The sequence below is a fragment of the Conger conger genome, chromosome 12 (assembly GCF_963514075.1).
Source record: "Conger conger chromosome 12, fConCon1.1, whole genome shotgun sequence".
NCBI lineage: Eukaryota > Metazoa > Chordata > Actinopteri > Anguilliformes > Congridae > Conger > Conger conger.
In genome coordinates this window covers 9,533,716-9,540,851 of record NC_083771.1, presented here as the reverse complement: position 1 = coordinate 9,540,851, position 7,136 = coordinate 9,533,716, and positions in this window count along the sequence as shown.

The window sequence follows — 7,136 nt, the reverse complement described above, 5'->3', positions numbered from 1 at the left end:
AGGGAAGCAAATGCTTCACAAATTGTTACGAAATGTATTTCCTTCTGAATTGCTGAGTAAAATGGGCCATTCCAAACATTATTCGGAGGAACAACGTCATTTCATTAAAAACTTGATTGGAGCGGGGAAAATGTATAAAGTAGTGCAGCAAATTATAGGATGCTCAGCTAAAATGATCTCAAATGCTTTAAAATGGCAACAAAAACCTGAAACAAGCGGAAGAAAACAAGCAACTACTGTTAAAACGGATCGAGGAATAGTCAGAATGGCAAAGATTCAGCCATTCATCAGCTCCAGAAAGATCAAAGATGATCTACAATTACCTGTTAGTACTGTTAGTCAGAAGACGTTTGTGCAAAGGTAAGCTATCAGGAAGAAGTCCCTGTAAAGCATCATTGTTGAAAAAAGGGCATGTGCAGAATCCGTTAAATTCGGAACACATCAATTGGCCCCAAAAGAAGTGGCATAGCATTCTGTGGAGATGCGAGTTAAATTGTTATTTTTGTGTCTAGTGGTTGTTGACAGTACGTCAGATGACCCCCTCGTACTGAATTCAAGCCACAGTACACTGAAGGCAATGAAGCATGGTGGCGCAAAAATCATGGTATTGGGATGTTTTTCATTCTACGGTGTTTGGTTCGTATACCACGGATCATGGATCAGTTTGAAACCATCAAAATTCTTGAAGAGATTATGTTGCCGTATGCCGAAGAGGAAATGCCCCTGAAATGGGTGTTTCAACAAGACGATGACCGCAAACACACAGCGAGCAACTTCTTGGTTCCAGACAAAAAGGATTGAGGTAATGGAGTGGCCACCTCAATCCCCTGACCTCAACCCCATTGAAAACTTGTGGAGTGACATTAAAAATGCACTTCCTGGAGCAAAACCCCAAAATTCACAGGAACTGTGGAATGTTCATCCTGGGCTGAAAAAGAATAATGCAGACTTTGCTTATGCTTCGATTTGGAATTGAATGTGTATTGTTTGAAATATTGAACTAAAAGCTATTTTAAAAAATGTGCACTTTATTCAGTTTTTTTTAACACACTGCTATTCATTTGAACAACTGTGATCAACTGTAAATGTCCTCCTGCTTTTATTCCTTTCCCCTTAAGGCTCACTCACAGACAAGAGCATGTTGTGAAGAGGCAAAGGGAATTCTGCATTCTGTTTTTAATTATTTTTTATCATGATGCGTTTGTGGTTGGTTCTTTCCAAGGTCTTGCGTTTAAGGCTTTTTCTTTTCCTAAATCAAACTTTGAGAATCCATTAACGTGCATGAGATTCATTTTAACACCTCTAATAGGCATTTAATTTGCTCTCGGTTTCAAAAGGCCCTGGGTTAAGAACAGGCTGTAGTGAAGAGTTGATCAGCCTGCCTGTTCTGCTTTGAGCCATTTCTACTGATTTGGTATTTTACCAGCATTTCCCACAGTCCATAAGTATTGGGACAGTGACACAATTCTGGTTGCTTTGATTCTATACTCCAGCACATTTTAAAGGTTTAAAGCAGGCAGTCGGTTTTAACTTGAGGTGCCCTCATTTAGGGGACCACGTATAATTGGACATTGGCCGCTCGGCTGTTCCTTGGCCATCCGAATCACCCATACGCACTGCAACTGCGCTGAAACCTGGGATGTTCTTAATTGGCTAAGTCCATCACCCAGCCAGAATCCAATGAAACACAGGTTGCAATTGCTGAGGAAAAAACAAAGCCAAAACGGGCAGAACAGACGATGCCCAGTATTTTACCGCTTGGCTCGGTTGTTCAGGAAATGTGGCATTGACATGTCAATCTGTTGATGAATTTGATTTATTTTTGCATATTTTCTAACGCGTGCAGGTTCTTGGTACTGGGGCGGAGCAACAATGAGCTGTCAATTATTGGTCTGTACCGGGCGGCCAGGGACGGACATTCCCCCAGAAGCTCGCAAACTCCAGTGGTTGCCGGCGGTATTGCATCTTATTAAGCCTCTGCTCTGGTGTAGGAGTCGGCATCCCTGGTCCTCGAATGCCAGAGGTTTTTGCGCCATCCAACCCTATAACGACATAAGTAGATTCCTTGTACCTATAGGAATCTACGGAACCAGTAAGCGGAAGTTGTCTCCAATTCTTATCTATCTTGATGGTCTGCACTAATCAATCCAAAGATTTTACCACAGCGGAACACAAATTACACATTACTGTACATCGTTACATACTTACGTTACGTTATGCTGGAAGGGATTAAATATGATTAAATATAGCACGTTCTCAGGAACGTACTAGGGATTCTCCTGAGATCGGGCAGAAAAAAAGTTTCAAATGTATTAATCCATTTTTTTTTTTCAACATAAATTACTGTCTTGAATAAAACTTGCAGTGAAAATATTTTCTAAAATATTACCATGTGTGGTTGATATTGAAGAAAATGTCCATTTAATTGAATTCTAATCTTAATGTACAAGTACCAGCCCCTAAATAGTGGGCAATTAAAACTATATCGGCCTAAAAATGCTACAGCACAATGAAAAATTGGATTCACTTCTGAAGTGAAAGCTTTGTTAGCTGCAATTATAAGTGAGGACGTTTTATTAGTTTTAGATTACGTTTACATTAATGCCAGTAAAGTGATCATCTGATATAAATCATTCTACAATAATGGAAAATATTGAGAGTTGTAACCTCAATATCACACAAATAAAAACGCTTTTCAGAGCTATGAGATGTCGAGTGCCTACCGAGTTGGCATCTTGTGTTTTTACATGCCCGTTGTGTAAGCTTCATTCCTCGTGCTTCAAATTAGGTCTACAGAGTAGTCTAGGCTATGAAATTTAAATGATGTCTACATTCATTTTTTGCGTAAATGATGTTTAAATATAATAGCCTAGTATCCTGCATTTTCCCCTGAACGTGCAAATTTATTAAAATAGTGATATGACAAAAAAGCAATAGCCTAAATTAAATAAATATAGGCCTAGGCACATAGGTCTCTCTGGTGTTAGACATTTCATTCTGTGTTGTTCTGTAGGCTATGTCGCGTCAATCGTTTGGCTCGTGTCATTGAAAGAATGATTGTTAATTGAAAGAATGATGCATCAATTCAGAAATTATTTTCCGTATTTTATTTATTTATTTGCTTGTGGTAACGTATTGCCACCACGATTACATAACACTAGGAAACTGTTTACCAAAGCTATTGTTATATGTCGAAAATAGAATTGTGTGACGGAAAAGAAAACGTAAAAATGTGTTTGTTTATTGCTTTTCAGAATGCACAACAAAAATTGTAGCTGCACGTGTAATTCGATTCGCGTATCCTTTCAATATCTTTAATAGGTGACCCTGGATATTGCAGATTAAGTAGAAATCAATTTAAACTGTGATTAAGTAGCAGAGATCACGAAATAAATGGAACAGGACGATTAAAAAAAAAACTTAATAATGCATAAATTCAATTAACTAGCTAGAAACTACGGTATCGGGGACATGAAGACAACTGAGCACAAACATCGTATGACAACAATAATGTTTGAACACCTAACAAAATGCCCTATGCAATGTTGTTAACGAAGCGCGACTTCGGTTTGATTGAATGCCTCAGTTTGGATCTCCAAACAGTCTAATTTGGTAAGCCTATTGTTTGGCTTTAATAATAATAATAATAATAATAATAAGCTTTATTTATATAGCACATTTCATGCATAAAATGTAGCTCAAAGTGCTTTATATTTAGCCAATTACAAATAATTAATAAGACAACAAAATATAAGATGCAGAATATGCAAAAATACAGAAATGCAATAATAAGCACTGTGATTGTGACTGTGACTGAAATTTATCCACACAACAAACAAATAAGACAAACACTTTGGGGCCTTTCCCCTGTGCCTCCTTCAAGTGGGATGACACCGTCGTGCCTCTGATAGACAATGTCCGAACCATACTTGCATGCAAAACACGAAAATCGCCAGCCTCCTCGTTGCGCCGTTCTGGGACCAATATACATGAAAAATATTTTGGTTATACTGTAATTCCGCACATCAACCAACCAAAAAAACATAAACGCTTTGGGGCCTTTCGCCTGTGCTTCCCATGAGTGGGATGACAATGATTATGAGTGGGTTTTTTTCTTCTTATTATTCCTCAGCCTCATAATGGCTTCCTTAACTGTCATTGGCACAACTCTGATACACATGTTCACCTGCAATAAGGAAACAATTGAATACATTGGACTACTCAGAAACATTTGCGAAGCCAAATGTCCAATGACTTTTGGTCCCCTAAAATGGAAAGACTGTATACAAAGGGATGTGGCCTCCCAATACGTATTCCTTGTTTCATTTAAAATCCAACGGGCTGCAGTACAGAGCCCAAGGAACAGAAACGGCTCCACTGTCCAAATATTTACTGCACTGCACTGTAACTGGTGATAGCAGCAGAACAAATTCTGAAGTGCACAGAAGCATTTAATCTGCTCATGTTCATGCAAATACCTCCAAACTAATTGGATGGTGCTTCATCCTACAGCAAGACTGCATACTAAACATATACAGTGGGCTCCAGAATTATTTGCGCTCTTGATAAACATGCACAAAAATACTGTAAACTTATTAATATACGCTGTATTTTCCAATACATGTAAAGTAGTGTGCTTTCTTAAATGGAGCCTTACTTCATAAGAAAATGGCCCAAATAACAAGTTTCACAATTACTGGCAACCATCCCTGGCAAAGATGAAAGCTGTGAGTCTTCTTATAGTTGATAAGGTTAGAGAACATATTTAGAATATTTAGAAACTTTTCAAAATCATTGATATCCTCAAGTTTGGAGAGGACCAGATCATCTACCAAAATGTCCTGCTACTTTGTTGAATTCATTGTGCCATTGATTGTAAATAGTGCCCCTGGACCAATGGCAGCAAAACATCTCAAAAACATCAATGATCCACCTCCATATTTGATGGTAGGTATGAAGTGCTTCTCCTTGTAAGCATTCCTCTTCTGCTGCCAAACATGTTGATGGTGTGTATGGCCAAAAGGTTACATTTTGGGTCTCATCAGACCATAGCACTCCTTCCACTCAAACTCCAGATGCTTGGTTTTGTTTATTGTGTTTGTTGGTATGGATGTGCCATTTATGGTTCTTTTTGGGACATGGTGAGCCCAAGATGCAATCAATCTCTGCTAACTGTAATCCTTGGGTTCTTTGTGGCCTCCCTATACCATATACCATCTTCCTCACCAACCGTGCACTTGGGTCCTCTTCCTCTTCCAGTTTAAATGTTTTTATTTTTTCTGTTACAGTGGTACATTCTTTTTGTACCCATCACCGACTTGTGATGGTCAATTATCACATGTCTCTTCTGAACTAACAGTTATTTGGCTTGTCCCAAGTTGATGGATGACAAAGGGATTTTGTACGGTCTGCAAAATCTCGAATTGCAGTGAAAGTTATAGACTGTAAAAAATTAGCATCTTTTTCAGTTTCTGTAAATTCTACTGACATAGGGAGAGAAAGTCATGGGAAAAAGAAGATGAGGTGTGGCAGGGGGACATGAACTGCTATAAAGCAGCTGTTGAGCTGTCGAACTAATCTCTCTCTTTCTTTTAGACCTGTCACTTCGTTTTCCCGCGTCTGAGCGTTCCGCGCGACCCGTTTCTCTCGGAACCTCTCCGTCCGACTCAGCCCCCCTGCCCCGAGTTTTGGATCCATCCCCTTATTGCAGACTAGCTTTTTCAACAACAGCGGAATGCATGGACATCAAATTGCCCTCAAAAACGCCGTGAAAGATTGATTTGCAGCACTTTTCTTTCACTTGACATAGTTCATAGGGGCTTGAATGGGAACCGCGCGAGCCCCGGACAGAATAAAGATGTTCTCTCTGCTGGAAAACTGGGGGAAAAACTGCCCATTTACTCCCAGTCCATCAAACCTGAAAACCACAGCGGAATAAATGGAAAGAGCTGTGCCTATTGAGAGAAAGACCGTATAGGCCTACACGCATATAAATACTGTCACAATATACTGAAGGCTTTATGTTTACGTCCATGAATATTAACGCGTTTACCCTTACAAGAGATGGAAAAGATAGGCGAGCTACTCCGACGATTTACATTTCTCTGTGCCTGAGAACAATACTTTAAAACGGATAGACTCTCACATCTATTATTTTATTCAGGGAATTATTACCAAGGACCTTATTAATATTACGGAGGCGTAAGGGTCTGACAAGGAACGTTAAAACTACTCGCAACTTCAAATTCAGGAGAATAATGTGAATCTGAATTATCTACTGAGGGTTAATATACCTATTGCCCTCAATAATGATAATACGTTCGAGTAATTTCTGAAATGTTTTAAATTCCCACGTTAGCCCCTGGATCGGAACATTCATTCAATGTTTATATTTAGCACTTTTAAAGGGATAAATTCTAGTACTTCTTTTATTCGTCTTTTCACACACACTCACCATAGCATTTCTTTTAATTTTTTTTTGAGGGTGCCAAAAAGTTGTTTGATTGGAAAACAAAATATTGAGTAGCCTATTTAAGTAAGAACGGCGACGGTCAGATTTGTTAGCCTTTTCTGTGTCCACTCCCTAAATATGTCAGAAAGATAAGCCCATGCAGAGTAGGATACGGGCTTTGATTATCCGTGGTGTAGTGTAGGGTGTTATTGGTGCGTCGTCTCATGCTTCAACAGGTGGAGACGCGTCCACTTGGATTTTGAGGTGGCCAGTGTTTGTGCTGCGGAGAGGGGTCTGGTGGGTGCTTGTTTCATATGAACGCCCACTTTGTTCTCTTCGTCTCTCCTCCTTCTGTGTTTCCTTGCCCAGTGGCGTGTCTACTCATTTAAGACTGCTCCTTTTCTTGGTCGGGCCAGTCTATGGCAAAAGGGGAGGGTCACCAATAACTAATTGGAGTGGGGTCAAACAACCACTTATAAGGAGAGTCTTGGGAAGAACGAACATTTGAAACCTCGTCGCGCATGCTGAGGAGGAATATAATCTTGCTAAAACTATAGGCTATTTTACAGAGTATTTTATTTGCGCCGCAGTGTTTTATTTGCGTTTACATTTTGAGAGACTTTATTATTATTACGCCAACATTCTTTTTCTTCTTCTTCTTCTTCTTCTTCTTCTTCTTCTTCTT